The sequence below is a fragment of the Garra rufa genome, chromosome 1 (assembly GCF_049309525.1).
Source record: "Garra rufa chromosome 1, GarRuf1.0, whole genome shotgun sequence".
Lineage (NCBI taxonomy): Eukaryota > Metazoa > Chordata > Actinopteri > Cypriniformes > Cyprinidae > Garra > Garra rufa.
In genome coordinates this window covers 23,419,783-23,437,217 of record NC_133361.1, presented here as the reverse complement: position 1 = coordinate 23,437,217, position 17,435 = coordinate 23,419,783, and the positions used below count along the sequence as shown (strand labels likewise).

Sequence of the window (17,435 nt, the reverse complement as noted above, 5' to 3'; positions counted from 1 at the left end):
ATTCTTAAGTTGAAATGCAGTGTGTTTCTCCAAACATTATAGCTTCTTATTTAAACCAACATGTTCTATTTTGGTTTCATCCATCCATTAAAACTTTTTCAAATAGTCCTCTGGCTTGTCCACATGATCTTTAGCAAGCAATTTTCTTTTTGGAGAACAGTGGCTTTCTTCTTGCAACTCCACCATGCACATCATGGTTGCTCAGTGTTCTCCTGATGGTGGGCTCATGAACATTAACATTAGCCAATGTGAGAAAGGCCTTTAGTTTAGTTTAGTCATTTTTGCAACCTCCCAGACTATTACACGTTCTGCTTTGGAGTGATCTTTGTTGGTCAACCACTTCTCAGGAAGGTAAAAGCTGGTCTTGAATTTCCTCCATTTGTACACAATCTGTCTGACTCTGGATTTGTGGAGTCCAAACTCTTTAGAGATGGTTTTGTAACCTTTTCTAGCCTGATGAGCAACATCAACTCTTTTTCCGAGGTCCTCAGTAATCTCCCTTGTTCGTGACATGATTCACTTCCACAAACATGATCAGACTTTGATAGATCCCTGTTCTTTGAATAAAACTGGTCACATACTGACATTTGATAGTCATTGCACTGACTGAAAACACATCTCCACAGATGGACTCTAATTTTATCTTTAAATTAACTGCTAATCCAATAGATTCACATACTTTTGCAATGCACAGATACAGGGCCGGCCAATTCTAAAAATATAGGTGCTACCTAAGCCACAATATAAATTAAACACAAACAGCAAGAATAATTTACAACTGGTATTCCTGCACAAAACTAATACAGTTTTGTTTGAAAACTTCACAAGCATACAGTAATGCTACCGTTTAATCTTCAAAATACACGTGAAGTGTTCAGTTTCCAGTAAATGGCAGTAATGTTCTACTAAACTATAGCCCTTTCTAACGTCTTTAAACGTACTTCTTTAAAGTGAATTTTACATAAAATGTTGCCAAGTTATATACTTTTTTTCCTGTACCAACATTAGCTACATTAAAAACAGATTGGCACTCCGGAACAGAAGAGCATCCAATCTGAAGTTAGAATTCATAATGGCGGCACTCATCGTTCACTCAGGAAAAAGGTCTATATGAAAACAATTAGTATGTTTGTTTGTATGTATACCTTTTTCCTGAGTGTTTCCTGATTAGCCAATTAAAAAAAAAAAATGCCATAAATACCCAAATACTAACTATAAAGACATTGTTAATGTCGCAATTTTAAACTTTTAGTCTAGGCTTTCTAGACTAGGCCAACATAAAGTTAGTTTACAAACTTTTACCTAATCCATTTTTTGTATATGATTATCATAGTTTCATCACATTACCTCTGTTTTTGTCCTGATTTTGTTCATAGTGGATATGTTTTAGTGACTATCACAATCAGGTAACTGATGTATGACTGATGTATGATGATTGCTTTTTTGTAATATTTTAGATTCATAGGATTGAAATAATATTGATAATTTGGGAAAACACATTTAGCGCCCCTAGGGATCGGCAGCGCCCCTAGCATTTGCCTATTATGCCTATGCCACGGGCCAGCCCTGCACAGATATGTAACACTGGATCATTTTTCTCAATAAATAAATGACAAAGAAAATATTTTTCTCTCACTTGTTTGATTGGGTTCTCTTTGTCTACTTTCAAGGCTTATGAATGTCTAATGATGTTTTGGGTCATATTGTGGGTTCAAAAACTTTAAAGCAGCACTGTATATACAGTTTCCCACACCATATCAAGTGAAGAAGATTGATTTATTTGATTTATTTTTTTATTGATTTATTTATTTTTACTGAAAATTATTAGCGTCCTTAAACTGAAACTCACTCAAAACTCAGTCTAAACAGAAATAGCTTTCTTGGAATTTTGAATCTTATATATTTTAACCAAATCATTATTGTCTCATACAGATGGCATTAGATCTGGGCACACTATAAGATGCTGTAAAATACACAGCTGATCAGCTCTGTGTTCACACTGTAATACGTTTTTTCTTTTTGTTTTCAGTGCTGATTTCAAACATCTACTCTGGACACACTGAAGGTGAATGAATTAGATGAGTGTATTTCATAACATATGGGTGAATATTACAAACCAACTGAGAGTTGAGAAATTACATTTCATTATGATTATAAATGCACCTTTTTAACAAGTTGAATTATTCATGTGACAAGTTTGAGGTGTGACATTAAACACCAAAAAACATCGGTCTATCAAAAACAACAGATATATTTCTTACATTCTCTGTGAAGTCAAAACAGTGAGAGACAAGATCTTTTGTTGGAAAACTTGTTGAAAAACTTTCACAACTGATGTATCCAAATAGCCATTGTTTGTATGTTCTATGAATGACATCTATAGAGAACTAAACTTCAGTCTAAGCTGAATTATGTGTGCTTTACAATCAAGTAACTGTGTTCATACAGTAAAAACAGCACATTATTTTCATTGTGAATTGTCGTCATTGTACAGAAAGACCAAAAGCCAAAGTGACCATCAAACCTGATCAACATGTATTCAGAGGAGAGACAGTCACTCTCAGATGTGACATTGATGGTGAAAGAGTCACTGGCTGGCAGTACAGCTGGTATAAAGACAGTTCAGCCTATGTTTTCAGTGAACTACAGGAACACACATTCAGTCCTGTTAAAAAGTCTGATGCAGGTAAATACTTCTGTTATGGAGTAGAGATAGGAGGATCACGCAGATCACAACACAGTGATGCACTTACACTGACAGTATCAGGTGAGTTTGATCATCTTTTCATAAACACACACAAGTTTATCATGTTATTAATGAGTGATTTCTCTATTTTAGATAGAGCCCAGGCAGTTTTAAGTGTTTATTCACAGAAGTGGTTGACTGAAGGAGATCCAGTGACTCTGATCTGTGATGTTAACAGCTCCTCTATAGGCTGGACATTCAGCTGGTACACTCTGACAGTTTCATCAGGTAAGATATTATGCACTTCATGTAGTAACATCTTAATAAACTTGCTTCATAAAAATATTGTAGAGATTAAAATTATTTATTATACCAACAAAGGTAATTTATAAGACTTATGTAAACTCATGTAAAAATGACTTATCTAAAATGGCTCACTAAAAATGGCTTATATCTTGAGGTAACTGCACATTTTCTGTCACGAGCAGAGATGAATGAGGTCTGAGTCCAAATTGCAGGTGAGGTTAAATATATTTAATTAACAAAACAAAAGGCCAACACGGCACAACACACAACATGAAATGCAAGATCGACAGAACTGGAACACAAACAGAATACAGACACGAGCTAGAACACAGACTTCAGAGTACAAACAGATTTCAGAAAACAATGCAACCAGACAGAGTGTTGGGAGAGGGGAGACTATAAAGACTGTGCTAATGGGGAACAGCTGTGGGTGTGATGAGTGTGGCAGGTGTGTGTAACTAGACAGGTGTGCACAATTAGTGGAGTGGGGTGCAGGAGGAAGGGAGACAGTGACCTCAAGTGGAGGAGGGAAAACCCGCAGCCCAGAGTCATGACAGGACCCCCTCCTCAAGGAACGGCTTCCAGACGTTCCATAAAGTCAAAACAAAAAGTCTGGAGGGAGGAGGAACGGGGGAATGGTGACACAGGGGGAGGGATGGTGGGCCAGGCCCGTGCAACGGCAGCAGGCCCGGAGACGAAGGTTCTGGGAGGCTGTGCAAGACCAGCGTCGGGCCCGGGAGCTCGGGCAGGGCGTGACCGGACTCAGGAAGCGCTGCCTGACCGGACTCTGGAAAAACGTGAGCGGGCACCGCCGCCAGAGGAACGTCAGCGGGCACCGCCGCCAGAGGAATGTCAGCGGGCAACGCCGCCAGAGGAATGTCAGCGGGCAACGCCGCCAGAGGAACGTCAGCGGGCAACGCCGCCAGAGGAACGTCAGCGGGCAACGCCGCCAGAGGAACGTCAGCGGGCACCGCCGCCAGAGGAACAGGAACGTCAGCGGGCACCGCCGCCAGAGGAACAGGAACGTCAGCGGGCACCGCCGCCAGAGGAACGTGAGGGGGCATCGCCGCCAGAGGAACGTCATCGGGCAACGCCGCCAGAGGAATGTCAGCGGGCAACGCCACCAGAGGAATGTCAGCGGGCAACGCCGCCAGAGGAACGTCAGCGGGCAACGCCGCCAGAGGAACGTCAGCGGGCACCGCCGCCAGAGGAACAGGAATGTCAGCGGGCATCGCTGCCAGAGGAACGTCATCGGGCACCGCCGCCAGAAGAACGTGAGGGGGCATCGCCGCCAGAGGAACCTCAGCGGGCACCGCCGCCAGAGGAACAGGAACGTCAGCGGGCACCGCCGCCAGAGGAACGTGAGGGGGCACCGCCTGTAACGCTCTAACCCGGATAACTATTAAAGTACGAAATGAAAGAGATAGAAAACGGCAAGGTGATCCACACATTTAATGGTTGGTACATGACAACTCTTTCTTGGCGTTACAAAATAAAAGTGAAGGCAAAATAATAGCAAGAAGGCAGAGCGAACTTATCATCTGTATGGTTCTCATTAAAACAGTCACGTAGTCATTCTACGTCATCTCCACACAGCGTAAGTTATATGTTACGTGATCAGTCTCTTAAAGGGCACCTCACAATATAATGTAATGTATGCAAAAACATAGCTTTGGCCGTTACACGCCGCCAGAGGAACGTCATCGGGCAACGCCGCCAGAGGAATGTCAGCGGGCAACGCCGCCAGAGGAACGTCAGCGGGCAACGCCGCCAGAGGAACATCAGCGGGCACCGCCGCCAGAGGAACAGGAATGTCAGCGGGCATCGCTGCCAGAGGAACGTCATCGGGCACCGCCGCCAGAAGAACGTGAGGGGGCATCGCCGCCAGAGGAACCTCAGCGGGCACCGCCGCCAGAGGAACGCGAGCGGGCACCGCCGCCAGAGGAACAGGAACGTCAGCGGGCATCGCCGCCAGAGGAACAGGAACGTCAGCGGGCATCGCCGCCAGAGGAACGTCATCGGGCACCGCCGCCAGAAGAACGTGAGCGGGCATCGCCGGCAGAGGAACCTCAGCGGGCACCGCCGCCAGAGGAACGCGAGCGGGCACCGCCGCCAGAGGAACGTCAGCGGGCACCGCCGGCAGAGGAACAGGAACGTCAGCGGGCATCGCCGCCAGAGGAACGTCATCGGCCACCGCCGCCAGAGGAACGTGAGGGGGCATCGCCGCCAGAGGAACGTCAGTGGGCACCACCGCCAGAGGAACGCGAGCGGGCACCGCCGCCAGAGGAACGTCAGCGGGCACTGCCGCCAGAGGAACCACAGCGGGCACCGCCGCCAGAGGAACGCGAGCGGGCACCGTCGCCAGAGGAACGTCAGCGGGCACTGCCACCAGAGGAACCACAGTGGGCACCGCCGCCAGAGGAACGTCAGCGGGCACTGCCGCCAGAGGAACGTCAGCGGGCAACGCCGCCAGAGGAACGTCAGCGGGCACCGCCGCCAGAGGAACCACAGCGAGCACCGCCGCCAGAGGAACGCGAGCGGGCACCGTCGCCAGAGGAACGTCAGCGGGCACCGCCGCCAGAGGAACGTCAGCGGGCACCGCTGCCAGAGGAACGTCAGCGGGCATCGCCGCCAGAGGAACGTCAGCGGGCACCGCCGCCAGAGGAACGTCATCGGCCACCGCCGCCAGAGGAACGTGAGGGGGCATCGCCGCCAGAGGAACGTCAGTGGGCACCACCGCCAGAGGAACGCGAGCGGGCACCGCCGCCAGAGGAACGTCAGCGGGCACTGCCGCCAGAGGAACCACAGCGGGCACCGCCGCCAGAGGAACGCGAGCGGGCACCGTCGCCAGAGGAACGTCAGCGGGCACTGCCGCAAGAGGAACCACAGTGGGCACCGCCGCCAGAGGAACGTCAGCGGGCACTGCCGCCAGAGGAACGTCAGCGGGCAACGCCGCCAGAGGAACGTCGGCGGGCACCGCCGCCAGAGGAACCACAGCGAGCACCGCCGACAGAGGAACCACAGCGAGCACCGCCGCCAGAGGAACGCGAGCGGGCACCGTCGCCAGAGGAACGTCAGCGGGCACCGCCGCCAGAGGAACGTCAGCGGGCATCGCCGCCAGAGGAACGTCAGCGGGCACCGCCGCCAGAGGAACGTCAGCGGGCACTGCCGCCCGAGGAACGTGAGCGGACACCGCCACCGCCAGACGAACGTGAGCAGGTTCCGCAGCCAACTCCACCCTGAAGGCCGAGCCCCTCAAGTATAGAGCCCGATTGACATACTGCTCCAGTGACTCCATGGGGAGCCAGTAAGGCATAATGGACTTGAAGGCAAAAAAAACCAAGAGGCAGGTCTTCTCGGTGATCTGCCCCGCCACGCCAATGAAGTCCCTGGCGTAATCCTCTATACTTTGGTCTACCTGGCGGAGGTTCAGCAACCTCCCTGCTGGACCCATTCTTGCTGGTTGCATTCTGTCATGAGCAGAGATGAATGAGGTCTGGGTCCAAATTGCAGGTGAGGTCAAATATATTTAATTAACAAAACAAGAGGCCAACACGGCACAACACACAACATGAGCGGGCACCGTCGCCAGAGGAACGTCAGCGGGCACTGCCACCAGAGGAACCACAGTGGGCACCGCCGCCAGAGGAACGTCAGCGGGCACTGCCGCCAGAGGAACGTCAGCGGGCAACGCCGCCAGAGGAACGCGAGCGGGCACCGTCGCCAGAGGAACGTCAGCGGGCACCGCCGCCAGAGGAACGTCAGCGGGCACCGCCGCCAGAGGAACGTCAGCGGGCATCGCCGCCAGAGGAACGTCAGCGGGCACCGCCGCCAGAGGAACGTCATCGGCCACCGCCGCCAGAGGAACGTGAGGGGGCATCGCCGCCAGAGGAACGTCAGTGGGCACCACCGCCAGAGGAACGCGAGCGGGCACCGCCGCCAGAGGAACGTCAGCGGGCACTGCCGCCAGAGGAACGTCAGCGGGCAACGCCGCCAGAGGAACGTCGGCGGGCACCGCCGCCAGAGGAACCACAGCGAGCACCGCCGCCAGAGGAACCACAGCGAGCACCGCCGCCAGAGGAACGCGAGCGGGCACCGTCGCCAGAGGAACGTCAGCGGGCACCGCCGCCCGAGGAACGTGAGCGGACACCGCCACCGCCAGACGAACGTGAGCAGGTTCCGCAGCCAACTCCACCCTGAAGGCCGAGCCCCTCAAGTATAGAGCCCGATTGACATACTGCTCCAGTGACTCCATGGGGAGCCAGTAAGGCATAATGGACTTGAAGGCAAAAAAAACCAAGAGGCAGGTCTTCTCGGTGATCTGCCCCGCCACGCCAATGAAGTCCCTGGCGTAATCCTCTATACTTTGGTCTACCTGGCGGAGGTTCAGCAACCTCCCTGCTGGACCCATTCTTGCTGGTTGCATTCTGTCATGAGCAGAGATGAATGAGGTCTGGGTCCAAATTGCAGGTGAGGTCAAATATATTTAATTAACAAAACAAGAGGCCAACACGGCACAACACACAACATGAAATGCAAGATCGACAGAACTGGAACACAAACAGAATACAGACACGAGCTAGAACACAGACTTCAGGGTACAAACAGATTTCAGAAAACAATGCAACCAGACAGAGTGTTGGGAGAGGGGAGACTATAAAGACTGTGCTAATGGGGAACAGCTGTGGGTGTGATGAGTGTGGCAGATGTGTGTAACTAGACAGGTGTGCACAATTAGTGGAGTGGGGTGCAGGAGGAAGGGAGACAGTGACCTCAAGTGGAGGAGGGAAAACCCGCAGCCCAGAGTCATGACATTTTCACTTTTTACAGACAACAGTAATAGTAATAAGATGCTCTCAGACAGCAGCAGAGGAGCTGGAGGAAACTACACTGTCAGTTCTGCTGCTCTAAAGCACACAGGAGTTTATGTGTGCACAGCAAAGAGAGGAAAACCAGAGTATTACACAATCTACAGCAACACACAGTTAATATGGGTCACTGGTGAGTTCAAACTGAATCAATGTGCATGATACATTCTTAATCTTTTATTATTATTATTATTATTATTATTTATTTATTTATTTATTTATTTTTAGAGCTTGATGTGTCTTGAAATTTTAGCACATCATAATATACAGCTAATTTTTAGTGGTGTCAATGGAGATAGATGCTTTTACTGTCAGGTGTAGTTACTGCATCTCAGAGAGCAAACTAACCAGCAAAACCTTGATTCCTAGATTAGCTGCAAACATGTAAAATGTTTAATTATGATGGTGAAAATTTGTCATGGAAAACTTTCTCCCAAAGGTTGTTTTTTTTTCTTTCTCCAACACCTTATGCAGGTTTTTGTAGTTTGTCAAAGTTGTCTTTGGCTTGTTTGCTGACAGCATAATGATAAATACATTAAGGTGCAATTTTGTTTATGAAGTTTTAAATAGAAATACTTAGTAATGACTTATGGATTTTCAGATATTAGAACTGTAGTATTTTTTCTGAGAAGATGTTTTAAAAACAGTGTACATTGTGTAAAGTATTATATCAGTTTTTTTTTTATTATTATTATTAATTTTGTAATTATGTAATTGTCTTTTCAGGTGTTTCTCCTCCAGTCTCTCTGATCATCAGTCAACAGAACTCAACACTTCACATCTGTCTCTCTCTCTCTGAGCTGTGAGGACCAGAGTAACTCTGATAGATGGGCAGTGAGAAGATACACAGACAGCTGGGGGCTGGAAGATTGTTTATCATTACACAGAGGATCACAAACAGGATCTACATGTACAATCAGCTCCACCAGCACATGGGACACTGGAGTGTACTGGTGTCAGTCTGAATCTGGAGAGAACTGTCATCTTGTTAATATCACTGTACACTGTGAGTGTTTTATTTTTCAGAAATAAATAGCCAGATTGTGAACTTGATTCAATCACACATGCAATAGTATTGCTAAATAGCAACAAATCTGCTAGACTATTAAACGTTTGACTATTAAACCACTTGTCTACCTTTTGACCATTGTCATAAAAAAAAAACATGTGATTCTCAATTTATCCAGAATCCTGCAGCTCTATATGTTCATTTACCCACATGTCATACAAATAAATGTCTTTTATTTTGAGGGGGAACAACCTAGCAACTTTATAGTAACATGCTAATAACCCCCTGGACACCAGTGTGAAAATAAATAATTTAATAAAATAATAATAATAAAAATCAGTAAATATATAATTTTATTACAGTTTTTTATTGTATTATTGCACATCCCTCCTATTTTTCATTATTTACATTGGCTTGATGTGAAATATAGTTTAAGGTTCAAGATTCTTACTTTTAAGCTCTGCATAATCTTTCACCCTCATATAATTTGATTCACATTCCAACTCTTAGATCCTCCTCGTCTGTTTCTCTTGTCATTCCCCCTATTCATTTAAACACTATGGGGTTCAGAGCGTTCATCTGTGCTGCTTTCCTCTGTTTCTGTAGCTGGTGTGATTCTGGAGAGTCCTGTTCATCCTGTGACTAAAGGAGATACTCTGACTCTACACTGTTTACATGAGTTTACAACCCCACCAAACCTCACAGCTGATTTCTATAAAGATGGATCACTCATCCAGAGTCAAACTACAGAGATGATCATCTCTAATGTCTCAAAGTCACATGAGGGTTTCTACTACTGCAAACACCCAGAGAGAGGAGAGTCACCCAAGAGCTGGGTCTCAGTCAGAGGTGAGATTGTAAAACAATAAACACTATTAACACTATTCCTGTATCATTTTGAGATTTTAATTGCTCTTTTATTATGAAAAGGATTAAGTGATTTTGTGTTCCTGGATATTTCTTTTCTTTTCTTGCTCCTCTCAGAGTTTTAAACCCAGCATTATGTATATATGAGTGTAATGGTGTTGAATCAGTTCCGTTGGTTTGTTTTTCATAGTTTTTGTGCCTGTTGTCTTAAGTAGATATTCACTAGTACAGTTAGTTAGTAAGAGTGTATTCATTCCTCTGTTTGTGTTCAGACTGTTGGCTTTAAATTTTCTAAACAGCTGTTTTGAATTTCAACATAAACTGCTGTACCTTTGTAAAACTTTAGTTACTGATGAGTCTTTTTAACTGCTGATATGGCTGCTAACCTAAAGGTTGATGATTTCATGGTCATCTTGAAATTGCACCTCTGTTGTCCTTCAACTTTTTGCATTATTCCAAATAAATGTTGGCATTGTTTGGCTTCATAATTGCTATGAGCAGCTATATTTCTTCACTGTTAGCCCGGATTTAGTTTCTACTTAAATATTCAAGCATAATGCACTAAAACAAAAAAGTTTGATGGTATTACTTAATAATTTTAAGTATATTCTACTAATTAGTTGGCATAGTCCAATGTGCAAATAATTTGAAGTACAATAAGCTTAAATTGAAAAGTTATTGAACAGACCACACCTCTTCTTCCCAGTGACATGATCAGTTGCTCAAGGTATCAATGTGTGTGTGTTTCCTTATTTTAACAATCTTTATTGCAGCCTGCTCTACACACAAATAAATACAGACATATAGTACAAAACAAAAACAGTCCAAAACTGATTTCAGCCAAGCACTGAGTCGAAGTTTACTGTCTTTGTTGCGGTTGTGTGGATTCAGGCACTGCTGGCGAGGAACTGGATGGTGAGTTTAACTGTAAAAACCTCATTTAAATTTTCGCCATTTCGACGGACATTTTAGACACTGGCTAACTTACCTGTGTAATGTATATTTAGCTAACTGTGGGGGGAAGGGTTTGGGGCAGCGGTGGAAACATTTTTTTTACGTTTACCGGTTCATTGTTTTTTTTATCCACAGTTAATCGATATCTAACGCTAGATCACTTTTTTCACGCGAGTTGCTGATCGCGTGCTGTAAAAACACGATTTTAACCAGTTTCACTGCCTTTAGGCTTTCACCTGGCCGGCTGATGCAAGCGGCGTTTTTTCCATGAAGATAGCGGGAACACGTGCGGCTGTTTTACGCGGTTTACCACAGCCTACTGTATCTGGTAAGTTAAGAATATGTGTGTGTGTGAGGAGAATGCATGTTTGTGTGTGTGTGTGTGTGTGTGTGTGTGTGTGTGTGCGTGTGTGAGGAGAATGCATGTGTGAATGCATGTGTGTGTGAAAGGAGAATATATGTGTGTGAGAGGAGAATGCATGTGTGTGTGTGAGGAGAATGCATGTGTGAATGCATGTGTGTGTGAAAGGAGAATAATATGTGTGAAAGGAGAATATATGTGTGTGAGAGGAGAATGCATGTGTGTGTGTGAGGAGAATGTGTGTGTGTGTGTGTGTGTGTGTGTGTGTGTGTGTGAGGAGAATGCATGTGTGAATGCATGTGTGTGTGTGAAAGGAGAATGTGTGTGTGAAAGGAGAATATGTGTGTGAAAGGAGAATATATGTGTGTGAGAGGAGAATGCATGTGTGTGTGTGTGAGGAGAATGCATGTGTGAATGCATGTGTGTGTGTGTGTGTGTGTGTGTGTGTGTGTGTGTGTGTGTGCGCGTGTGTGAGGAGAATGCATGTGTGAATGCATGTGTGTGTGAAAGGAGAATAATATGTGTGAAAGGAGAATATGTGTGTGAGAGGAGAATGCATGTGTGTGTGTGAGCAGAATGCATGTGTGAATGCATGTGTGTGTGAAAGGAGAATAATATGTGTGAAAGGAGAATATATGTGTGTGAGAGGAGAATGCATGTGTGTGTGTGAGGAGAATGCATGTGTGAATGCATGTGTGTGTGAAAGGAGAATAATATGTGTGAAAGGAGAATATATGTGTATGAGAGGAGAATGCATGTGTGTGTGTGAGGAGAATGCATGTGTGACTGCGCGTGTGTGTGTGTGTGTGTGTGTGTGTGTGTGTGTGTGTGTGTGTGTGTGTGTGTGTGTGTGTGTGAGTACCAGAATGAATTATGGATTGCACGGCCCCTCATAGATGCATGTTCTTTGTTTTTTATTTTATTTTCAAACCATTAATCTGGACTATGTGCTACATATTTATTCAGAATTTCAGACTTTGACTTTTTTTTTTTTTTTACCATAAAATTGTTTGTATGTTTAATCAGTGGTATGAAATTAACTGAAAAAACATGGCTGAAAATTTTTGGGTTCAGTTAACATTAAATATGTTGATGTTAATTGTACAGTGAAAAGGAATCTGAACAAGCCAGGCCTCATATCTTGTATGAACAGAGTGTCTTTTAATATATGTCAGTGTAGACTGTTTCTTCTTAGGGTATTTTTATTGTTAACATTTTGAAAATGTATGTGCTAACTAACACACGATTGTACTTTTTTTTTTTTTTCTCTGTAAGGACACAGCTGACAATGACTTGTGGGATTGCAAACTCCAGTGGGATTGCTTTTCATCGGTGAAGAAAACCTTAAGCTGAACCCGTCCAAAGTGGGAATCATCTTGGAAGGGAATGTGGTGATGGATGACCTGGCCAACCTTCCTCAGGCCTTCTGTGTTCGTTTTGGACTGATATATGCCATGCACCTGGACTATCCCAGATACATGAAAAACAACCTGTAATGTGTATGTTCACAATAAAGCATTTTACTCCTAACCGGGGTGTTTTCAACAAATGTTTCATCTGTTTTCTTGATCTGAATATGTAATTATAATGCACCAGATTTAAAACTGAAATAACAATTTAATGATAATAAATTAACTATAGGGGAAGAAAGATAAGTAAGCTACAACTAGGTATTTGGTACATTATACTAAAGATATTGAGTGTATTAATTGTGCAAAGAAGTTAACTTGGCAAAACATGTCGAGTTAAATCAATTTTGAATTGAGTTTAATGTACTTAACATTTTTAGTTAAATGTACTTAGGTTTTCATTACACATTACTTATTTTTTTAAGGCAACCGGTTTCCTCAAATTTTTTAAGTAAATTCAACTTATCCGGGTTTACAGTGTTCCATTGTCTGTAAAATTAAAAAGTGCTAATGATTTATCAGTGAAAGGACGAGATCTGCTGAAAAACTTTCACAACTCATGCTGTCAATGACTTTATATGGACAGATATTCCCACACCAACTCTGACTGTTGAGCCACAAAGCTCATTTTTCACTGGAGACTCAGTTACTCTGAGATGTGAGGTGGATCAGTCACGGGATCAATTGGAGTTTCTCTGGAGTAAAGACTCAAACAATGAATCTAGTGATGCTGCAGCTAAAACAATTGATTCAGTGAAAGTCTCTGATGGAGGAGAGTACAGGTGCAGAGCACGAAGAGGACGACATTACACACATTACAGTGAACCAGTGACGGTGACAATATACGGCAAGTATTTTCCCTCACATAATGAACTGCTCTGCAGTGATGCAGTTACACTGACAGTATCAGGTGAGTTTGATCATCTCTTCATATGCACACATACATTTACCATGTTATTAATCAGTGTTTTCTCAATTTCAGATCCCAGAGCAGTTTTAAGTGTTTCTCCACAGAAGTGGTTGACTGAAGGAGATTCAGTGACTCTGATCTGTGAGGTTAATGGCTCCTCTGCAGGCTGGACATTTAGCTGGTACACTCTAACTGTTTCATCAGGTAAGGTATATAAATGTGCTTCATGTGGTAACTTCAGATTGAACTGGTTTTAGTCAAGTAAAAAATGGTATTTAAAGTTGTACTGATGACCTTTGGCATTACTATAAGCAGCTATGGTTGAAACATAAACTTGCATATTACTTGTTGTTGGAGTAGTTATTTTATATGTAAAGGAAGGTTTACCATTTTGGGGGCCCTAAGCAAAGTCAAGACATGAGGCCTCACACACCCCACCTGAACATTACCTTTGTGGCATTTTATTTAAATTGCACAGCAGTAATATTGGATAGAATTGAATGCTATTTCATAAAATCTGTATTTACTGTGAAATACATATATGAAAAATATACAAAAAACATGATTTTAATCTACAATCTAACATCTGCCTTTTCTAGTTTGCATATTTTTCATATTTGCATGGTGGATCTTTAAGTGACTTAAAGGAGAAGCCCGGTGATATTGACCTAAAGTGTGTTGAATCATGATACCGAGTGTGAACTTACCCTTCATAGCTCATCTCGGCTTGTCCACTGCAGTCCGAAATCTGGCGTTAGTTAGCCGATGCTAACAACAGGTTGTCAATGAGGGTGAATAGGGCATCGGACTAGCCATGCAAATAAATCACTGTTTTACACCATTTACGAGGCACAAAGTAGCGCCACACTTCATTGGTAGACTTCCCTGAGGAAGGGCCCTGACATTTAAAACAAGACATTGAGAACTTTGAAAAAGCACTGGTAGTTTATTTACAAGAAGATTTAGGGGCCGTTCACATGTCGCGCCTAAAAACGCGTGGAAAACGCTAGGCGCGCCGCTTTCTTCCTTATCAACAAAGCGCTCGGGCGCTTGCGCTCCGGAAGCGTCTGCCGTTTCTAAGCAACCATCAGCTGCGCTCTAGCTCCAAGCCTATGCGTCTCCATGCATTGTTTCTTCTATTAGCGTCAAAATAATGGGGGCTTGACAAATCATAAAGTTCAGGAAATCCCTGGACCACAATGATGAGCTGCTCCTCCATGTTTCTGCTGAGGTTTCAATGTAACGGAAAAACGTGAGGAAGCTGATTGGTTAGTTCATGTCACATGACCTGCGGTGCGCTTGCTGCATTCTGAAAAGTTGAGATGTTTTTAAATCGATGCGGCGCGGACGCGCCTGGAAAAAACGAGCGCGTCGCACCGCGTGCGCGTGCGCGATGCGACCGCGTCGCTTCCAATATGCGCGCGCAAGCCGCGCGTCTCCATTTGAAATAACGAACTTGCACGCGCAAAAGACGCTTCATGTGAACGGCCCCTTATACAGACATTCCCCTTAGCAAAATTACCGGTCGCCGCCATCTTGAATTTAGTCACGATAAGTCGAGTGACGAGCAGGAAGGAACTTATCAGGTTATCAACTTATCAGGTTGTACACTGTAACGAATTGCTGTAAAACTTACAGCAATATTTTACAGCAGCAGGATGTATTTCTTATAATACAGCATATTGCTGTAAACCGCAATGCATTCTGGGGTGTTGCGGTGGTTTGATGCAAACATACAGTTTATTGCTCTAAAATTTCAAACCTAAAGAGGCGGGATTATCTTCAACGGTCGACATTCGCGAGCAGCAAGAAGAACCATTCACAGCTGTGGTAAGTGACTTATTTCTGTTTTATTCTTCACATTTCATAACTGTATTAGTATATTAAGGTGTCATAAACATTCGCGTAACCGCAGATTAACAAATCCTCCGTCCACGGAGCGCGAGAGAGACTTGTGCGGGAATTCGGCACCATGTTCACGTGAGGATTTTACACATTCCCCGGCCTTATGTCGACTACAGGCGTAACATCTCCGGGTTCCTATGTTAAGAATTACAAGCTTCATTGACAAAAGTTATGATTCACGGCAACGTTGTACTTATCAGCACACTTTTTCGTGATTATTTTATGATGTAAAACAAATTTGCACAGGCAGGCATCTGTTAACACGGGTGCCGAAATAAAACACGTACTGAAGGCTCGCAACTCGCGGTCAGCCGCTCACGGAGGATGTGTGTGTCACGTAAACTCTGAACTGAAAGTAAGCAGTGAGATGTGCTAGGACCTTTGAAAACTTGCTAATTTGCTTATTGTTTGAATGTAACGTTAGTGCTTTTTGCTAACTTTTATTTAAAGAATGAGTTAATCCAGCCCATTGTCCTGTCTGGCCTGTTCGCAGCATATTACATATTCTGGACTAACGTTACCAGGAGGAGACAGACGGAGCTTTGGAGTTCATTCAAAGGTAATAGTTGCATTCTAACAACCTGAGTACCTGCATTTTACATGTAGATATGATAGAATATGTTTCTCAACTCAAGAAGAGAGACGTTTTTTTTAGGGAGAATAATTCAGATGTACAAAAGCTAAAACTAATGTGAATTACATATTGTCTGCTTCCTGACTGTTTTGTAGATATTTATCCTGAGAGAGAAACAAAGAAGTTGAAAGGCAAAGGCCCATCTAAAACGACAGGGCACAGAAGAAACCAGTTAAAGTGAGCCCAAGTTACCAGTCTTCTTTGCAATGCGAAGGATTTTCAGTGGAATTACTGACATGTAAGTACACATACACCAAGATCTTTTTCCTTTTATTATGTTCTTTTATCCTTTATCTACACTAGCGTTCAAAAGTTTGTGATCAGTAGGTTTTAGGTTTTGAAATAAGTATCTTCTGCTCATCAAGGCTGCATTTAATTGATCAAAAATACAGAAAAAAATAATGTGAAATATTATTACAATTTAAAATAATGTTTTATCTATTTCAATATACTTTAAAATGTAATTTATTTCTGAAATTTCAGCATCAATACTCTAGTCTTCTAATTACTCCAGTGTCACATGATCCATGAAATTATTGTATATGCTAAATTATTATCAATGTTAGAAGCAGTTGTGCTGCTTAATATTTTTAATAACCTGTGATACTTTTTTCAGGATCCTTTCATGGATAAAGTGATTGTAAAGACTTATATGTTTAGATAAAAGTTATATTTTAAATAACTACTGTTCTTTTAAACTTATTCATCAAAGAATCCTGATAAAGTATCACAGGCTCCAAAACATACACTGACAACTTAACATTTAATAACATTGATAATAAATCAGCATATTAATAATAAATGAGAATGATCTCTGAAAGATCATGTAACAGTGGTGTAATGATGCTGAACATTCAGCTTTGCATCTTAGAAATAAATTATATTGGAAAGTATAGTAAAATATAAAACTTATTTTAAATTGTAATAATCTTTCACAAGTTTACTGTTTTGTTTAAATAAATGCAGTCTTGATGAACATACACAACTTTTTTTTAAAGAAAATTAAAAATTATACTGATCTAACTGTAACACACATCACTCTCTCTGCCTTTGACTGTACAGTATCTGTCATCCCTCTGTCTGTATCTGACTGTGTCATTGTTTTGTAAAATATCTAATGTATTGTCCTTTTTGTTCTTTTCTATATTTTTAGCCACTCTTTGCATCCTGGGATGGGGATGGGCTGAACTGTTCTCCTTTTTTGATCAGAAGTTTTGTTGGACTCACTTGGGGCCTTGATGTTTGGCCATGTTGGACTGTTCATGAAGTTGTGAAAATTCATCACTGTCTTTGTGGTATTTAGAACCATTTAATTATGACCATGTTGGTTAACTTCATGTTGGTTAAACTTTGGCTAAATATTGGTTAAACTTAAAGTTTCGCAGGGTAATATATGTTTCAAGTAAATATTTTCATGCCTAATTTATTTTGGAATTCAGAATAATACTAAATACACTGCTCTATGACATTTCTTTCATGCAAATTTGAGAGTTGTATGTTAAATAAAATTGGACCTGTTTTTCAAG

At 43.2% G+C, this 17,435-nt stretch overlaps 1 pseudogene; it reads left to right on the top strand.

Annotated features, from left to right (window-relative positions):
* The window catches only part of LOC141298402 (Fc receptor-like protein 5), a 45,258-nt pseudogene that overhangs the window by 2,346 nt on the left and 25,477 nt on the right, over positions 1 to 17,435 (top strand).